The 21,456-nt window shown below is 43.5% G+C and overlaps 1 protein-coding gene across 2 annotated transcripts in view; it reads right to left on the bottom strand.

Moving 5' to 3' along the window:
* CFAP54 (cilia and flagella associated protein 54) overlaps nt 1-21,456 on the bottom strand; it is a 680,590-nt gene that overhangs the window by 79,089 nt on the left and 580,045 nt on the right. The window lies entirely within an intron of this gene.

Raw genomic sequence — 21,456 nt, 5'->3', positions numbered from 1 at the left:
ATAGAAAAAGAACGGAGAAAAAGTGGAGAAAAAGTGGAGAAAAAAATGGAGAAAAAGTGGAGAAAAAGTGGAGAAAAAGTGGAGAAAAAGTGGAGAAAAAAATGGAGAAAAAGTGGAGAATAAGTGGAGAAAAAGTGGAGAATAAGTGGAGAAAAAGTGGAGAAAAAGTGGAGAAAAAGTGGAGAAAAAGTGGAGAAAAAGTAGAGAAAAAAATGGAGAAAAAGTGGAGAAAAAAATGGAGAAAAAGTGGAGAAAAAGTGGAGAAAAAGTGGAGAAAAAGTAGAGAAAAAAATGGAGAAAAAGTGGAGAAAAAAATGGAGAAAAAGTGGAGAAAAAGTGGAGTAAAAATGGAGAAAAAGTGGAGAAAAAATGGAGAAAAAAATGTAGAAAAAGTGGAGAAAAAAATGGAGAAAAAGTGGAGAAAAAGTGGAGAAAAAATGGAGAAAAAGTGGAGAAAAAGTGGAGAAAAAGTAGAGAAAAAAATGGAGAAAAAGTGGAGAAAAAGTGGAGTAAAAATGGAGAAAAAGTGGAGAAAAAATGGAGAAAAAGTGGAGAAAAAGTGGAGAAAAAAATGGAGAAAAAGTGGAGAAAAAGTGGAGAAAATGTGGAGAAAAAAATGGAGAAAAAGTGGAGAAAAAATGGAGAAAAATTGGAGAAAAAGTAGAGAAAAAAATGGAGAAAAAGTGGAGAAAAAGTGGAGTAAAAATGGAGAAAAAGTGGAGAAAAAATGGAGAAAAAAATGGATAAAAAGTGGAGAAAAAGTGGAGAAAAAATGGATAAAAAGTGGAGAAAAAGTGAAGAAAAAGTGGAGAAAAAATGGAGAAAAAGTGGAGAAAAAGTGGAGTAAAAATGGAGAAAAAGTGGAGAAAAAATGGAGAAAAAGTGGAGAAAAAGTGAAGAAAAAGTGGAGAAAAAATGGAGAAAAAGTGGAGAAAAAGTGGAGAAAAAGTGGAGCACCCTTTGGTGCCTTTCATGTGGCACTAAGGGGTGCTTAGCTTTGTATTTAGCCAAAAAAATGAAAAAAAAAAATGACGTAGGGTTCCCCCTAGTTTTGTAGCCAGCTAGGGTAAAGCAGACGGCTGCAGCCTGCAGACCACAGCTGGCAACCTCACCTTGGCTGGTAATCCAAAACTGAGGGCACCCCACGCTGTTATTTTAAATTAAATAAATAATTAAAAAAAAAACCACGTAGGGGTCCCCCAAAATTGGATCACCAGCCAAGGTAAAGCAGACAGCTGGGGCCTGATATTCTCAGACTAGGGAGGTCCATGGTTATTGGACTCTCCCCAGCCTAAAAATAGCAGGCCTCAGCCGCCCCAGAAGTGGCGCATCCATTAGATGCGCCAATCCTGGTGCTTCGCCCCAGCTCATCCCGCGCCCTGGTGCGGTGGCAAACGGGGTAATATATGGGGTTAATACCAGGTGTGTAATGTCACCTGGCATCAAGCCCTGGGGTTGGTGAGGTCAGGCGTCTATCAGATACCCGACATCACCAACCTAGTCAGTAATAAAAAAAATAGACGACAAACACATTTTTATTTGAAAAAACACTCCCCAAAACATTCCCTCTTTAACCAATTTATTAGAATGAAAAACAAATCCAGGTCTGGTGTAATCCAAGGGGTTGCCATGACGATCCACACTGTCCCAGTCAATGAAGAGCAGGATGTTCCCCATTGGCTGGGAGAGCAATGCAGTGACCTGAGCTAACATCAATGGGTCAGCCCAGGTCACTGTAGGGCATGACAAGTGCTGCTGTCAGCGAGGTACATTACCTGCGCTGATCTCCAGCACTGCTGACAGCCCCTGTCACTAAGTTCAATGACCGCCGCCTTCACAGCCAAGAATCGCGAGAGGCCCGTGACGTCACCGCTAGTCAGTCTCGGGTCGGAAGCGAGAGAAGGTGATGTGACAAGCGGCGACCATGGAGGACAGTGACAGCGCTGAGGTCGGGATGGCGGGACTTCATCACCGCAGGCAGGGCCGGCTCCAGGTTTTTGTGGGCCCCGGGCGGAAGAGTCTCAGTGGGTCCCATACACACGCAGACACACACACATACACAGATACATACACGTACATATACATATTTAAAGACAAACTCACAAAAATACATATAAACAGACAAATCTATACAGTCATATACACTGACATACATAGATACACATCATACATGCATACATACAGAGACACACACTGCTATGCTGCATACATACATACAGACACACACATACTGCTCTGCATGCATACATACATATAGACAGACACACACACACACACTGCTCTGCTACATACATACATATAGACAGACACACACATACTGCTCTGCTGCATACATACATATAGACAGACACACACACACTGCTCTGCTACATACATACATATAGACAGACACACACACACTGCTCTGCTACATACATACATATAGACAGACACACACATACTGCTCTGCTGCATACATACATACAGACACACACACACACACTGCTCTGCTGCATACATACATACATACAGACACGCATACTGCTCTGCTGCATACATACATGCATACATACATACAGACAGACACGCATACTGCTCTTCTGCATACATACATACATACATACATACAGACAGACACGCATACTGCTCTGCATGCATACATACAGACACGCATACTGCTCTGCTGCATACATACATGCATACATACAGACACGCATACTGCTCTGCTGCATACATACATGCATACATACAGACACGCATACTGCTCTGCTGCATACATACATGCATACACGCATACTGCTCTGCTGCATACATACATGCATACATACAGACACGCATACTGCTCTGCTGCATATATACATACATACATACAGACACGCATACTGCTCTGCTGCATATATACATACATACAGACATGCATACTGCTCTGCTGCATATATACATACATACATACAGACACATATACTGCTCTGCTGCATACATACATGCATACATACAGACACGCATACTGCTCTGCTGCATATATACATGCATACATACAGACACGCATACTGCTCTGCTGCATACATACATGCATACATACAGACAGACACGCATATTGCTCTGCTGCATACATACATACATACATACAGACACGCACACTGCTCTGCTGCATATATACATACATACACGCATACTGCTCTGCTGCATATATACATACATACATACAGACACGCATACTGCTCTGCTGCATATATACATACATACATACAGACACGCATACTGCTCTGCTGCATATATACATACATACATACAGACACGTATACTGCTCTGCTGCATACATACATGTATACATACAGACAGACACGTATATTGCTCTGCTGCATATATACAGTTAGGTCCAGAAATATTTGGACAGTGACACAATTTTCGCGAGTTGGGCTCTGCATGCCACCACATTGGATTTGAAATGAAACCTCTACAACAGAATTCAAGTGCAGATTGTAACGTTTAATTTGAAGGTTTGAACAAAAATATCTGATAGAAATTGTAGGAATTGTACACATTTCTTTACAAACACTCCACATTTTAGGAGGTCAAAAGTAATTGGACAAATAAACCAAACCCAAAAAAAATTTTTTATTTTCAATATTTTGTTGCGAATCCTTTGGAGGCAATCACTGCCTTAAGTCTGGAACCCATGGACATCACCAAACGCTGGGTTTCCTCCTTCTTAATGCTTTGCCAGGCCTTTACAGCCGCAACCTTCAGGTCTTGCTTGTTTGTGGGTCTTTCCGTCTTAAGTCTGGATTTGAGCAAGTGAAATGCATGCTCAATTGGGTTAAGATCTGGTGATTGACTTGGCCATTGCAGAATGTTCCACTTTTTTGCACTCATGAACTGCTGGGTAGCTTTGGCTGTATGCTTGGGGTCATTGTCCATCTGTACTATGAAGCGCCGTCCGATCAACTTTGCGGCATTTGGCTGAATCTGGGCTGAAAGTATATCCCGGTACACTTCAGAATTCATCCGGCTACTCTTGTCTGCTGTTATGTCATCAATAAACACAAGTGACCCAGTGCCATTGAAAGCCATGCATGCCCATGCCATCACGTTGCCTCCACCATGTTTTACAGAGGATGTGGTGTGCCTTGGATCATGTGCCGTTCCCTTTCTTCTCCAAACTTTTTTCTTCCCATCATTCTAGTACAGGTTGATCTTGGTCTCATCTGTCCATAGAATACTTTTCCAGAACTGAGCTGGCTTCATGAGGTGTTTTTCAGCAAATTTAACTCTGGCCTGTCTATTTTTGGAATTGATGAATGGTTTGCATCTAGATGTGAACCCTTTGTATTTACTTTCATGGAGTCTTCTCTTTACTGTTGACTTAGAGACAGATACACCTACTTCCCTGAGAGTGTTCTGGACTTCAGTTGATGTTGTGAACGGGTTCTTCTTCACCAAAGAAAGTATGCGGCGATCATCCACCACTGTTGTCATCCGTGGACGCCCAGGCCTTTTTGAGTTCCCAAGCTCACCAGTCAATTCCTTTTTTCTCAGAATGTACCCGACTGTTGATTTTGCTACTCCAAGCATGTCTGCTATCTCTCTGATGGATTTATTCTTTTTTTTCAGCCTCAGGATGGTCTGCTTCACCTCAATTGAGAGTTCCTTAGACCGCATGTTGTCTGGTCACAGCAACAGCTTCCAAATGCAAAACCACACACCTGTAATCAACCCCAGACCTTTTAACTACTTCATTGATTACAGGTTAACGAGGGAGACGCCTTCAGAGTTAATTGCAGCCCTTAGAGTCCCTTGTCCAATTACTTTTGGTCCCTTGAAAAAGAGGAGGCTATGCATTACAGAGCTATGATTCCTAAACCCTTTCTCCGATTTGGATGTGAAAACTCTCATATTGCAGCTGGGAGTGTGCACTTTCAGCCCATATTATATATATAATTGTATTTCTGAACATGTTTTTGTAAACAGCTAAAATAACAAAACTTGTGTCACTGTCCAAATATTTCTGGACCTAACTGTATATATACATACATACAGACATGCATACTACTTTGCTACATATATACATACAGACACGCATACTGCTCTGCTGCATATATACATACATACAGACACGCATACTGCTCTGCTGCATATATACATACATACAGACACGCATACTGCTCTGCTGCATATATACATACATACAGACACGCATACTGCTCTGCTGCATATATACATACATACAGACACGCATACTGCTCTGCTGCATATATACATACATACATACAGACACGCATACTGCTCTGCTGCATATATACATACATACATACAGACACGCATACTGCTCTGCTGCATACATACATACATATAGACACGCATACTGCTCTGCTGCATATATACATACATACATACAGACACGCATACTGCTCTGCTGCATATATACATACATACATACAGACACGTATACTGCTCTGCTGCATACATACATGCATACATACAGACAGACATGCATATTGCTCTGCTGCATATATATATATAGACAGACACGCATACTACTCTGCTACATATAAACATACATACAGACACGTATACTGCTCTGCTGCATACATACATGCATACATACATACAGACACGCATATTGCTCTGCTGCATATATATATACATACATACATACAGACATGCATACTACTTTGCTACATATATACATACATACATAGACACGCATACTACTTTGCTACATATATACATACATACATAGACACGCATACTGCTCTGCTGCATATATACATACATACAGACACGCATACTGCTCTGCTGCATATATACATACATACAGACACGCATACTGCTCTGCTGCATATATACATACATACAGACACGCATACTGCTCTGCTGCATATATACATACATACAGACACGCATACTGCTCTGCTGCATATATACATACATACAGACACGCATACTGCTCTGCTGCATATATACATACAGACACGCATACTGCTCTGCTGCATATATACATACATACATACAGACACGCATACTGCTCTGCTGCATACATACATACATATAGACACGCATACTGCTCTGCTGCATGCATACATACAAACACACACCTTACTCTGCGGGGCCCACACACGCGGCTCCGGGGGTCACACACACGGCTCTGCGGGGCCCACACACGCGGCTCCGGGGGCCACACACACGGCTCTGCGGGGCCCACACACGCACGGGGGGACAGGGAGGGGCGGGGAGGGAGTGATGTCCCACATACTAATCAGGTCACGGTGCAGATGGGGCCCACACAGCGCCGGAGGGAAGCGATGTGCTGGGGGTCGCTGGCTGGCACTGTGACTCCTTCATCTGTGCGACCGAGCAGGACGCCGGGCGGTAGCTCCGCCCACAGATGATGCTCAATGCAGGAGAACACAGTGGCCTTAAAGGGCCGGCAGGCACAGTTTCCAGTGCCAAGGACTGCTGCCCCCGGGCCGACCGCAGGTAAGCCGAGCGGGACCGTCTGTGTGTGTGTGTGTGTGTGTGTGTGTGTGTGTGTGTGTGTATGTGTACATGCCGCGGGCAGGAGGGGGCGGAGCGAGCTGAGCGGAAAAGTGTGGGCTTCCTGCACGTAACTAAGATAAACATCGGGTTACTAACCAAAGCGTTTTGCTTGGATACCCGATGTTTATCTTGGTTACCAGCTTCTGGCAGGCTGCCAGCGATGGCTCCTGCACACTCTAGCTGTAAAAAGCCCTGCTTTTTGCTGCTAGAACCGTTCTCGAACGTATCTAGAACTATCGAGCTTTTGCAAAAAGCTCGAGTTCTAGTTCGATCTCGAACAGCCCCCAAAATCACTCGAGCCCCGAACTGGAGAACCTCGAACCACGAACCGCGCTCAACTCTAGTGATGATATTGAAAAAGTTGTGAATCTCATAATTTTCTAAGACATAGACACATCCTATAGTTCTGTAAAGACCAGCCCTGTTGAGCCACCACAGGTATGTGGATGTAACTTGTGTAAATAAAAGCCAAATACCAAATTATGATCCTTGTCAGTCCTTGAAGGCACAACTTGTGGTTCTGTCTATTATCTTAAGGAGTACCTCCATCTCCTAAGATCTAAGTCATTTCTGTGACATAGATTTAGTAATTTTCTTTCATTATTAATTTTTATTTTATATAATTGTATTTACTGTATTGTTTTGTTCCCTTTGCAAAATGTTTTGTATATTTTTATAAACACTGCCTACTTTCGGATTAAATATATGAAATTTAATAGCTTTATTCCTCTTGGTCTATAAACTGCATCCCTGAAGCCATATGCTACCTGTAACGGGTGTCCAATTGGCCTGTAAAACGATTGTTGGTGGCAGTTAATAGTTTTCTTGAGTTATTTTGGTGCTTGGCAGTGACTATACTCGGGTGTATATATATATATATATATATATATATATATATATATATACATATACTGTATATATATATATATATATATATATATATATATACAGTATATGTATATACAAAATTATGTACATGTAGTAAATGTATATGTAGTCAAAATTGTTGGTACCCCTTGTTTAATGAAAGAGAAGCTTACAATAGTCACAGAAATAACTTGAATCTGACAAAAGTAATAATAAATAAAAAAATCTATGAAAATGAACAAATGAAAGTCAGACATTGCTTTTCAACCATGCTTCCACAGAATTAAAAAAAAAAAATAAAACTCAGGAAATAAGCCTGGACAGAAATGATGGTACACTTATCTTAATATTTGGTTGCACAACCTTTGGAAGCAATCACTGCAATCAAACGATTCCTGTAACTGTCAATGAGACTTCTGCACCCCTCGACAGGTATTTTGGTCCACTCCTCAAGAGCAAACTGCTCCAGTTGTCTCCTATTTGAAGGTTGCCTTTTCCAGACTGCATGTTTCAGCTCTTTCCAAAGATGCTCAATAGGACTTAGGTCAGGGCTCATAGAAGGCCACTTCAGAATAAACCAATGTTTTCCTCTTAGCCATTTTTGAGTGTTTTTTAGTTTTGTGTTTTGAGTCATTATCCTGTTACAAGACCCTGACCTGCGACTGAGACCAAGCTTTCTCACACTGGGTAGCACATTCTCTCTAGAATCCCTTGATAGTCTTCAGATTTCATTGTACCCTTCACAGATTCAAGACACCCTGTGCCAGATGCATCAAAGCAGCCCCAGAACATAACAGAACCTCCTCCATGTTTCACAGTAGGGACAGTGCAGCCCCAGAACATAACAGAACCTCCTCCATGTTTCACAGTAGGACAGTGTTCTTTTACTGATATGCTTCATTTTTCCATCTGCGAACATAGAACTGGTGTGCCTTGCCAAAAAGTTCCATTTCCGAATCCGGAGATCAAAAATGTTTGTGGAGTGGACAGGGGGGTAGAAGTGCACGTGGTATACTCACTCGAGGCTGTGTCATGGCAGCAAACTCCTTCCGGGCCACGCTTTTCCCTTCCGGAGCTGACAATTCAATATTCATTGTTTTCCATGCCCACCAACGCGTGTAATTGGTTGCAGCTAGACACGCCCCCACCCTGAGTGGCAGCATATCAGCTGACTGCAACCAATCACAGGTGTCAGGACGGCCGGTGGGCGGGGAAAGCAGTGCATGTGTCTGCGAGTCAGTATGGTGAATGTGCATGTCTTTCAGAAACACATACAGATTCCTGTCAGAAGTGTGCAGCTGTGGCGCTGATGCGCTGTCAGACTTCTACAAGTCTGACATGACATCAGCCGCCACAGCCTGCACTCTCTGAACATGAGCGTGCATGTACACAGAAATACATGCATGCTCCTGTCAGAAGTGTGCGGCTGTGCCGGTGATGCGCTGTCAGACTCGTACAAGTCTGACATGACATCAGCCGGCACACCCTGCTGTCCTCTGAGCATGAGCGTGCATGTACCTAGAAACACATGATCGTTCCTGTCAAAAGTGTGTGCGGCTGTGTCGGTGATGCAGCTTTTTTTTATATTATTTTTTAAACAAATAATTTAAAAAAAACGACGTGCGGTCCCCCCTAATTTTCATCCCCAGCCATGATAATGGCGGCTGGGGGCTGGTATTTTCAGCCCGCAGCCGTCCAGTATTGCCGCATCAATTTGATGTGACAATCCTGGTGCAATATCGGCACTTTTCTCGATTGCCTTGGAGCCGGTGGCAATTGGGGTAATAAAGGGTTAATAGCAGCGCACAGCTGCTACTAAGCTCTAGGTTAGTGTGATAGCAAAGGCGTCTATGAGATACCTGCATAACACTAACCTGTACATGAATGTAAATAAACAGAGACACAGAGAAAAATCCTTTATTGGAAATTAAAAATACAAAAACACACACCCTCCTTCACCTTTTTATTAACCCCCAACACCCTACAGCTCTGGCGTAATCCACGAGGTCCCATGCTGCTTCAGCTCTGCTACATAGCCAGCGGCCATAGAGCACGACCGCTGGCTGTGCAGACAATGACGACCGCGATGACTGCACAGCAAGCAGATACTGTCACAGGCTGGGGGCACGTCTGCCTACAACCAATCACAGACGAGAGGACGGCCGGTGGGCGGGAAAGACACGGAAAGCTGTGTATATACGATGCACAGTACAGGAAGTGAATGCGCGACCCGGAAGAAGTGTGCCGCAATGACACCGAGTCTCGGAAAGTATGAAACGCTGTTTTATTTCTGTTTTTCTTTATTTTTCAATTATTTTCCCCAGGGCCGGATCCGAATCTTGCACCCGCAATTCCGGATCCGGCACCCGGAAATCTTTGAAACCGCGTGAATCCGGACTTTTACAGTTCGGATCCGCTCAGCCCTAGCCCTGACCTAAATCCTATTGAGCATCTTTGGAAAGAGCTGAAATATGCAGTCTGGAAAAGGCAACCTTCAAACAGGAGACAACTGGAGCAGTTTGCTCTTGAGGAGTGGACCAAAATACCTGTCGAGGGGTGCAGAAATCTCATTGACAGTTACAGGAATCATTTGATTGCAGTGACTGAAAGCAGCCTTGCAGCCTGAAAAGGTTGTGAAACAAAATATTAAGATAAGGGTACCATCATTTCTGTCCACGCATGTTTCCTGAGTTTTATTTTTTTTACAAATTCTGTGGAAGCAAAAAGCAATGTCTGACTTTCATATGTTCATTGCCATAGATTTTTTATTTATTTATTATTACTTTGTCAGATTCAAGTTGTTTCTGTGACTATTGTGGGTTTTTCTTTCATTAAGCGAGGGGTACCAACAATTTTGACCACGTGTGTATATACTGTGTATGTATATATATACTGTATATTTCATGCGTTGGAAATGGTGGTGAATTTAGTATACGGTCACTGTGAGTTTTCCAATTACCGCCCTACTAGAGAAAGCAGTCGACACACTGTCCATCCACAGTCAGTCAATTGTGTATTATCCTGATGATTGCAGGCAGTAGAGTGCTGTTCTTAGACATTTCAGCTGGCATCAAGCCCTGGTGTTATTAATGGAGAGGGGTCTATCAGACACCACCATTACTAACCTAGTAATAAAAATACACACACATGAAAAAATTGTTTATTTGAATAAATATTATCCCTCTTTCACCAATTTATTATACAAAATGTTCCCTAGAAGCTCCTCCGTCATAGTCCACTTTTCCCAAATGCATCTCCGGCGACTGTGTACAGCTATTCACAGGCAGCTGGTAGTGAGGACAACGCTTATCAGTTGCCGGGTCTCACTCAGCGCAGTGTTGAGCTGGCAGCTCTGATGAGATGTATTTTACAGCTATTCACAGATAATGAGATGTATTTTATACTTATTCACAGTATAGTAGTCGGAGCTGCATTCAGGAAGTGTGGACAACGATGGAGGAGCTTTGTTTGAACATTTTTGATAATAAAATGGTGAACGACGGATAGTGTAGAGGAGTCTTTAGTCAAATAAACAATTTTTCCTGTGTGTGTTATTTTTGATTACTAATTTAGTAATGGGGGTGTTTGATAGATGCCTCTCCATTACTAACCCCTGGGCTTGATGCCAGCTGACATTACACAGCTGACATCAACTCCCCCAAAATATTACCCTGATTGCCACTGCATCAGGGCTATTGGGAAGAACCTGGCAAAACGCCAAAATTGCTGCATCTATTCTGATGCACAAATTCTGTTGTGGCTGTGGGGTGGTATTTTTAGGCTGTGAAGGGCCAAATAACCATTAACCTGCTCAGCTTAATATTATCAGTCCCCCGTTGTCTCCTTTACCTTTGCTGGTTATCAAAAATAGGAACCCATGTCATTTTCTTAAAATTATTTATATATTTAGTTCCCTGCAGCAACCTGGGAGTCAGAGATGCTTCCAGTCATCTTCACCATGCTGATCCCATTGTATTTGAGTGCGGTTTCCATCCATTTTGTTGATTTTCCAGCTCCTCCAACCGTCCTGTTAGGGTCTTCCAGAAAAATGCTTGAGTTTCCCCATGACTTACATAATACTCTTTACTGAAGTTGAGACCCTCCGAGCATCTTACCTGTGTGATTCGGGTAGAGATGAGCGATGTTCGATTCAAACCATTCGCCAATTTCAAATACGAGTGATTTTGGGCGGTGTTCGAGTCGTTTGATGAACTCGAACGATTTGCTTCAAGTTCGGCAGTTTGAGTTACCGTTCGATAACGGTTCGATCACCAAAAGTGTGGCTTTTCACAGTAAGGCTTGGTGCGCACGTTGTGTATTTGCATGCGTCCTGCGTGCCCAGCACAATCCCTCTCTCTTTCCTACTCACCGATCACTGGCGCGGCATTGCACGGCTGTCACAAATCTCCGGCGGCTTTTCCTCTTTTGAAAATGGCTGCCGCTCATTATTCAATCTGGTATTCCCTGCTTTTCCCGCCATGATTGGTTGCAGTCAGAAACACCCCCACGCTGAGTGACAGCTGTCTCAATGCAAACAATCACAGCCGCCGGCGGGCGGGTCTATATCGTGCAGTAAAATAAATAAATAAATAATTTAAAAAAAAAAGCGGACCCCCAATTTTAAAACCAGCCAAGATAAAGCCACATGGCTGGAGGCTGGTATTGTCAGGATGGGGAGCGCCACGTTATTGGAAGCCCACCACCTCAACAATATCAGCCAGCAGCCGCCCGGAATTGCCGCATCCTTAGATGCGACAGTCCCGAGACTCTACCCGGCTCAACCCGAATTGCCCTGGTGCGGTGGCAATCGGGGTGATAATGTTAGGTTAATCATGACTGGCGTCTCCCCGAGATACCTTCCATGATTAACGTGTAAGTGAAAGTAAATAAACACACACAAAGGAAAATCCTTTATTTGGAATAAAAGACAAAAAACCCCCTCATTTACCACTTTATTAATCCCCAAACAACAATCCAGGTCCGAAGTAATACACACGACGCTTTCAGCTCTGCTACATGAAGCTGACAGGGAGCGCGGTAGAACACGAGCGCTTTTTGTCAGCTTTACGCAGCAACTGACATCTCTCTCTCCTCTTTGTAGCTGAATAATCCACTTCTGGTATCTCTACTGCAATACAGAGGTCAAGATTACCAAATCTTCCTATGCTTTTCATTAGAGACAGTGGCTCAATGGGTAGAGCTACTGCCTAAGGAGAATTAGTTCATGAGTTCAAGTCCTGGCCGTCCCGGTAAAGAATTTAATTTAATTTACTTTTAATTTTAAATTATAATTATTATTTATTTATAATTATAATTTAATTTAATTATGCACTGAGTTGAGGAGCCGGACATCAGCTGTGAGCTGCAGGACACACCTCTAAAATCGGAGCAGTTCACGGAATGAGGCTGCATTGTTCTCTCTCCTCTCTCTCTTCTCTCTCTTTTTTTCTCTCTCTTGTTCTCTCTCTCTCTCTTGTTCTCTTTCTCCCTCACTTTTTCTCTCTTTCTCCCTCTCTCTCTATTTCTCTCTCTATTCCTCTTTTTCACTCTTTTTCTCTCTCTCTCTTTTTCTCTCTATTGCTCTCTTTTTCTCTCTTTCTCCCTCTCTCTTTTTCTCTCTCTCTCTTTTTCTCTCTCTCTCTTTTTCTCTCTTTTTCTCTCTCTCTGTCTCTCTCTTGTTCTCTTTCACTCTCTTTTTCTCTTTCTCCCTCTCTCTCTTTTTCTCTCTCTCTTTCTTTTTCTCTCTCGTTTTCTCTCTTTTTTTCTCTCTCTCTTTGTCCCTGTCTCTCTCCTCTTTGTAGCTGAATAATCCACTTTTGGATTCTCTACTGCAATACAGAGGTCAAGATTACCAAATCTTTCTATGCTTTTCATTAGAGACAGTGGCTCAATGGGTAGAGCTACTGCCTAAGGAGAATTAGTTCACGAGTTTGATTCCCGGCCGTCCCGGTAAAGAATTTAATTTATTTTTAATTTTAAATTATAATTATTATTTATTTATAATTATAATTTAATTATGCACTGAGGGGAGGAGCCGGACATCAGCTGTGAGCCGCGGGACACACCTCTAAAATCGGAGCAGTTCACGGAATGAGGCTGCATTTGTCTCCTGTCTCTCCTCTCTCTCTCTTCTCTCTCTCCTCTCTCTTCTCTCCTCTTCTATTTTCTCTCTCTTCTCTCTCTCTTCCTCTCTCATCTCTCTCCTCTTTCTCTTCTCTCTCTGTCCTCTCTCTTTTCTATCTCTTCTCTCTCTATTTTGTCTCTTTTCTCTCTCTTATCTCTCTCTTGTCTCTCTTTTTCTCTCTTTTCTCTCTCTTCTCTCTCTATTTTCTCTCTTTTCTCTCTCTCAGACCTGGCGATGATCAGCTGATGCGGTCACCTGACGGAATCAGCTAACACTATAAGCTGAGCGGTGAGGCCGGCTTTTTACCGTGGGACCCTTGACCCAAGATTACTGCGGGAGGGGGTTCTTTATTTCAATAAAGATGGAATCACTAATTGTGTTGTGTTTTATTTCTAATAAAAATATTTTTATTGTGTTTTTTTTTATTTGTACTAGAAATTCATGGTGGCCATGTCTAATATTGGCGTGACACCATGAATTTCGGGCTTAGGGCCAGTTGATAATATACAGCTAGCCCTAACCCCATTATTACCCAGTGAGCCACCCGTCACCAGGGCAGATGGAAGAGTTGGATACAGCGGCAGAAGATGGCGCTTCTATGAAAGCACCATTTTCTGGGGCGGCTGCGGATTGCAATTGCAGCAGCGGTGCCCAGAAAGCTTGGGCACCCTGCGCTGCGGATTCCAATCCCAAGCTGCCTAGTTGTACCTGGCTGGACACAAAAATTGGGCGAAGCCGTCATTTTTTTTTTTTTAATTATTTCTTGAAATTCATGAATAAATTAAAACAAAAAAAGGGCTTCCCTATATTTTTGGTTCCCAGCCGGGTACAAATAGGCAGCTGGGGGTTGGGGGCAGCTTGTAGCTGCCTGCTGTACCTGGCTAGCATACAAAAACATGGCGAAGCCCACGTAATTTTTTAAACTCCTGCATACAGTCCTGGATGGAGTATGCTGAGCCTTGTAGTTCTGCAGCTGCTGTCTGTCTGTATGGAGGAGAGCAGACAGCAGCTGCAGAACTACAAGGCTCAACATCCTCCATCCAGGACTGTATGCTGGAGGGAGAGGCAGGGGGAGCAGAACTGCATGGCTCAGCATACTTCATCCACTAGTGTCTGCAGGAGAGCAGACAGCAGCTGAAGAACTACAAGGCTCAGCATGCTGCATCCAGGACTGTATGCTGGAGGGAGAGACAGGGGGAGCAGAACTACAAGGCTCAGCATGCTCCATTCACTAGTGTGTGCAGGAGAGCAGACAGCAGCTGCAGAACTAAAAAGCTCAGCATGCTCCATTCACTAGTGTATGCAGGAGAGCAGACAGCAGCTCCAGAACTACAAGGCTCAGCATGCTGCATCCAGGACTGTATGCTGGAGGGAGAGACAGGGGGAGCAGAACTACAGTTAGGTCCAGAAATATTTGGACAATGACACAAGTTTTGTTATTTTAGCTGTTTACAAAAACATGTTCAGAAATACAATTATATATATAATATGGGCTGAAAGTGCACACTCCCAGCTGCAATATGAGAGTTTTCACATCCAAATCGGAGAAAGGGTTTAGGAATCATAGCTCTGTAATGCATAGCCTCTTCTTTTTCAAGGGATCAAAAGTAATTGGACAAGGGACTCTAAGGGCTGCAATTAACTCTGAAGGCGTCTCCCTCGTTAACCTGTAATCAATGAAATAGTTAAAAGGTCTGGGGTTGATTACAGGTGTGTGGTTTTGCATTTGGAAGCTGTTGCTGTGACCAGACAACATGCGGTCTAAGGAACTCTCAATTGAGGTGAAGCAGAACATCCTGAGGCTGAAAAAAAAGAAAAAATCCATCAGAGAGATAGCAGACATGCTTGGAGTAGCAAAATCAACAGTCGGGTACATTCTGAGAAAAAAGGAATTGACTGGTGAGCTTGGGAACTCAAAAAGGCCTGGGCGTCCACGGATGACAACAGTGGTGGATGATCGCCGCATACTTTCTTTGGTGAAGAAGAACCCGTTCACAACATCAACTGAAGTCCAGAACACTCTCAGTGAAGTAGGTGTATCTGTCTCTAAGTCAACAGAAAAGAGAAGACTCCATGAAAGTAAATACAAAGGGTTCACATCTAGATGCAAACCATTCATCAATTCCAAAAATAGACAGGCCAGAGTTAAATTTGCTGAAAAACACCTCATGAAGACAGCTCAGTTCTGGAAAAGTATTCTATGGACAGATGAGACAAAGATCAACCTGTACCAGAATGATGGGAAGAAAAAAGTTTGGAGAAGAAAGGGAACGGCACATGATCCAAGGCACACCACATCCTCTGTAAAACATGGTGGAGGCAATGTGATGGCATGGGCATGCATGGCTTTCAATGGCACTGGGTCACTTGTGTTTATTGATGACATAACAGCAGACAAGAGTAGCCGGATGAATTCTGAAGTGTACCGGGATATACTTTCAGCCCAGATTCAGCCAAATGCCGCAAAGTTGATCGGATGGCGCTTCATAGTACAGATGGACAATGACCCCAAGCATACAGCCAAAGCTACCCAGGAGTTCATGAGTGCAAAAAAGTGGAACATTCTGCAATGGCCAAGTCAATCACCAGATCTTAACCCAATTGAGCATGCATTTCACTTGCTCAAATCCAGACTTAAGACAGAAAGACCCACAAACAAGCAAGACCTGAAGGCTGTGGCTGTAAAGGCCTGGCAAAGCATTAAGAAGGAGGAAAACCAGCGTTTGGTGATGTCCATGGGTTCCAGACTTAAGGCAGTGATTGCCTCCAAAGGATTCGCAACAAAATATTGAAAATAAAAATATTTTGTTTGGGTTTGGTTTATTTGTCCAATTACTTTTGACCTCCTAAAATGTGGAGTGTTTGTAAAGAAATGTGTACAATTCCTACAATTTCTATCAGATATTTTTGTTCAAACCTTCAAATTAAACGTTACAATCTGCACTTGAATTCTGTTGTAGAGGTTTCATTTCAAATCCAATGTGGTGGCATGCAGAGCCCAACTCGCGAAAATTGTGTCACTGTCCAAATATTTCTGGACCTAACTGTACAAGGCTCAGCATGCTGCATTCACTAGTGTATGCAGGAGAGCAGACAGCAGCTGCAGAACTACAAGGCTCTTCATACTCCATCCAGGATTGTGTGCAGGAGTTTTTTGCCCACCAAAAAAATGACGTGGGCTTTGCCATATTTTTGTATGCTAGCCAGGTACAGCAGGAAGGTACGGCTGCCCCCAACCCCCAGCTGCCTATTTGTACCCGGCTGGGAACGAAAAATATAGGGAAGCCCTTTTTTTTAATTATTTCATGAATTTCATGAAATAATTAAAAAACGACATCGGCTTCGCCCCATTTTTGTGTTCAGCCAGGTACAACTAGGCAGCTGGGGATTGGAATCCGCAGCGCAGGGTGTCCAAGCTTTCTAGGCACCCCTGCTGTGAATTGCAGTCCGCAGTCACCCCGGAAAATGGCGCTTTCATAGAAGCGCCATCTTCTGGCGCTGTATTAAACTCTTCCAGCTGCCCTGGTGACGGGTGGCTTGCTGGGTAATAATGGGTTAATACTAGCTTTGTTTTACTAGCTAGTATTAAGCCAGAGATTCTTAATGTCAGGCAAGTTTAACCCGGCCATTAAGAATATCCAATAAAGGGTTAATAAAAAAGACACCACACAGAGAAAAAATACTTTAATAGAAATAAATACACAGACACACTTAGACTCCATGTTTATTACTCCCACTCACCCCTCCACGATCCTGGTCTTCTGTCTTCTTTCTCCTTCAACCCATGCATCTCTGCTACATCAGACAGCACTGCATGGGAGGAAGACGCTGCTGCTCCTGTGCAGTCTAATCATTTAGTGAGTCAGCAGAGGCTGCGGGTTGTAAGCGGTGACGTTACTGCTGCCACCGTTGCTATAGTAATTTGACAGGCGGGTTACTATAGTAACGGTGATCTCCGATCACCTGATTCCCGGTGCCGCTATTCACTGGCTGTGGCATCCAGTCCTTGCATGTGGGCTGACTCTGTAAAGAGCACCGACATGCAGGAACGACGAGCCAAGCATGTGCCCAAGCATCTCGCCGGTACACGGAGATGCTCAAACGAGCACCGCGTACCGGAGAGATGCACTGACAGGACCTAGCATGACGTCTAGCCATGTGACCAGTCTGTAGCCAATGAGATAATATACACGTGACTGGTCACATGCTATGATGACGTCACAGAAGGTTCTATCATCAGTGCTGGTTATCGGGATGGCGCATCGATGATCGGGAGACAGAGTGCAGGACGCGTTGCGGGGACCTGTAAGTATAATTGCAATGTTTATTAACTGTATGTGTATATGTATAATGTGTTTGTATGTGTTTGTGTTTGCCTGCCATTGTTTTCAATGGGGTTCAAAGGTGTTCGTCGAACGTACCGAACCGAACCCGAGCACTAGGGGGGTGGCTCAACACTAGATTCGGGTACCGAGTACTAGAACATTTTAGTGCTTGCTAATCACTGTGATCCATATTACCATGTGTTTACTGGATTATTTATTCTGTTCCTAACCAGCATATCTTTTAAATTACGATTCCTACTGTTGGCTAATGTTTATTTTTCTGTTATTTCTTTTAGGTCGGCATCTACACTAAGTAGATGCCAGTTTTTGTATTGCCGATCTTCTAGTGTTAGGATGGCTGCGTGAACTGATTTGTCAAGGTTTATAAGTGACGATCTCCTGATTGGTAAAACTTGATACTCGTGTAATCGTCCGTCTGTTAACTTTTTGGAATGTATTCTTCAGTTTTTCTGCTTTTGATACAAATGTATTGTTGTCTCTATTGATCTTGCGCAGGCCGGAGGAAATAGCCATAAGGGATGGCTTTTCTAAGTTGTTCAAGGTACACACCATCAAAGTGAAGAAGTCATCAATGTTTGTGAAAGGATTTGTATTGCTTGCTATGAAGATCTTACCATGACGTGGTGAGTGCAGTCATCTTCACTTCTTCTAAGTGGGACTATTTGTACGGATCTGATAACAACATTGATTAGAGGAGTTCGGGCTATGGCATTTTCTTTGTCTCTTTCTGAAGGTGAAAGATGTGTAATAAAGTAGCAGCCCTATAAATATGAGTCTTTTGAGAATACTGTGTATGGTAAAGTAAAGAGATATCTATGAGCAAATAAAACCCAAATATCACTTGCATAGGGAACAGCCAGACTACAAATGTCTTCTTTCTGTCATTATAAAAATACCACATTTCTTAGAAAACAAAAAAAATGTTTCAAGAAAAAGATAAAGGAAAAAGGAGCAACAAGATAGATGGATGCTGTCACAGAAATCATAAACACATCATTGAAAAAAATATAGATTCAAAAAACAAAGGGCAAAACATTGTAGAAAAAACTCAATAATCCAGCAACTTAGTAATAAAAGTAAGAAGGAGGAAGGGAGAGTAGAAATGGTTTAGAGATGGGGAAAACAAAATAAATATGTTTATATAGTATATAGCCAAAAAAAGTGACACCCAATCTTCCCATTATAAATATGAAGTTGAACACTTTTGTTGCAATGACAGGCTCCTCCATAGTTATGGAAAGGTTTGCTACAAAATTTTGGAGTGTGACTGTAAGGCCAGGGCCACATGGATCACTAGTGCTATCCTCGCATGACACTGGGCTCACGCTGGTAGCACAGCAGGAGATGAGTGTCATGCGAGTGTCACTGCGACTGAGGTCCAATCATGCGAGGAGGGGCGGGCCGGCTCTGAGGAGGGGCGGGCAGGAGCTGCGGAGGGGAGGGAGGCATTTTTCTCCCTCTCTCCTCCGTAGCTGGCTATTGCCATTCTTGCCCTGCACTCGCGGTACACCGGTGTACAGCGAGTGCAGTGCGATTTTTCTCTCGCTCCATAGACTTGAATGGGTGCGAGAGAAACAAGGATCGCATTACAGTCGCAGCATGCTCTGATTGTTTTCTCAGTCCGATTGGGGCTGAGAAAATAATTGCTCATGGGTGCTGACACATAAGCTAATTTTGGCCCAAGTGGAATGCCATGTTTTATGGCATTCCACTCGCTCCAATTTTCATGCCGTATGTCTTAGGCCTAAGAATTTGTGCCTAGTCAACCAAAAAGTCAGACACTAAGGGGTACTTTGCACACTACGACATCGCAGGTGCGATGTCGGTGGGGTCAAATTGAAAGTGACGCACATCCGGCATTGCAGGCGACATCGTAGTGTGTAAAGCCCAGATGATACGATTAACGAGCGCAAAAGCGTCGTAATCGTATCATCGGTGTAGCGTCGGCGTAATCCAAAATTACGCTGACGCGATGGTCCGATGTTGTTCCTCGCTCCAGCAGCAGCACACATCGCTGTGTGTGAAGCCGCAGGAGCGAGGAACATCTCCTACCGGCGTCACCGCGGCTCCCGTAGGATATGCGGAAGGGAGAAGGTGGGCGGGATGTTTACATCCCGCTCATCTCCGCCCCTCCGCTCCTATTGGCCGCCTGCCGTGTGACGTCGCAGTGACGCCGTACGACCCGCCCCCTTAATAAGGAGGTGGGCCGCCGGCCAGAGTGACGTCCCAGGACAGGTGAGTCCATGTGAAGCTGCCGTAGCGATAATGTTCGCTACGGCAGCTATCACAAGGATATCGCAGCTGCGACGGGGGTGGGGACTATCGCGCTCGGCATCGCAGCATCGGCTTGCGATGTCGCAGCGTGCAAAGTACCCCTTAGGTTGGACCAGAAGATATTGCTTGCAGTCATGACTTCTTCACCTCAAAAATGTTTAATAGGTTTGAGGTCAGAATGCTTTGCAGGGCACTCATTTTCCTTTACAACAAAGATGTCAAACTACATCTTTATGGAGTCTTTTTAAGTTTATTTAACGTTACTACTGATGGGTGGACCTGGACTGTAAAAGTCCACATCTGCACGATTTCAAAAGTATCCAGGTGCTGGATACGGAATTATCAGGGAACTGCAGCTAATGATCAGGGAAATTAATAAACAGTAAAGGAAAACTAAAAAGAAAACAAAGTGCGCTATACTTACCGAATCTCTGGCATGTTTTATTATACTTATTATAACATAATAACTTGGTCGTCCATTCTTCTTCCAGGCTGGTTATTAGTCTCACACATATTCACTGCTTCCCCCACCCACTGGCAGGCATGGCATCTGAGATTGATTGCAGTCAGACGCACCCCCATCCTGTGTGGCAGCGTCTGACTGCAACCAATCACAGACCCAGTCTGCGTGTCACTATCGTGGTATAAAAAATAAATTGTTGTAGTGTCTCTCTGTATTATGATACTCAGCACAGATAAAGCATATGGCTATAGGCCGCAGCACCCAGCCATGCGCTTATCTTGGCTGTGTATCAAAATAAGAGGAACCGCATGCAGCTTTTTTTAAATTATTTAAATAAATATTTATTATTTAAATACCAGCTAGGGGCTGGAATTCTCAGGCTTGGGAGACCCATTATTGGGCCTTCAGCCTAAAAATAGAAGCCTGTAGCCACCCAGGATTGTCGCACCCACTAAATGTGACAATCCCAGTACTTTACCTGGCTCTTCCTGATTGCCCTGGTATGGTGGCAATTGGGGAAATAAGGGGTTAATAACAGCTGCCACTAAGCCCTGGATTAGTAATGGGAGGCTTTTATGAGACCCCCTATCTGTAAGTGAAAGTGACCCCATAATCTGTAAGTGAAAAGAAATAAACACAAACACCACAAAACTCATTTCTTTGAAATAAAATACAGGAAAAACATCCTTTTTCACCAATTTACTAACCCCAAAAGCATTCAGGTCCGATGTTATCCACATGAGGTCCCACGATGATTCCAGCTCTGTTACATCTGAATGCACAGCACGCGGCCATAGAGGATGACCGCCCACTATGAGCTTCAGACAGAGACTAAGTTCCAGCGATGAGCGGATGTCATTAAG

Source organism: Anomaloglossus baeobatrachus, chromosome 4 (assembly GCF_048569485.1).
Source record: "Anomaloglossus baeobatrachus isolate aAnoBae1 chromosome 4, aAnoBae1.hap1, whole genome shotgun sequence".
In the NCBI taxonomy this organism is placed as follows: domain Eukaryota; kingdom Metazoa; phylum Chordata; class Amphibia; order Anura; family Aromobatidae; genus Anomaloglossus; species Anomaloglossus baeobatrachus.
Note: the sequence above shows the minus strand (reverse complement) of the source record. Positions and strands in the feature narration are given on the sequence as shown.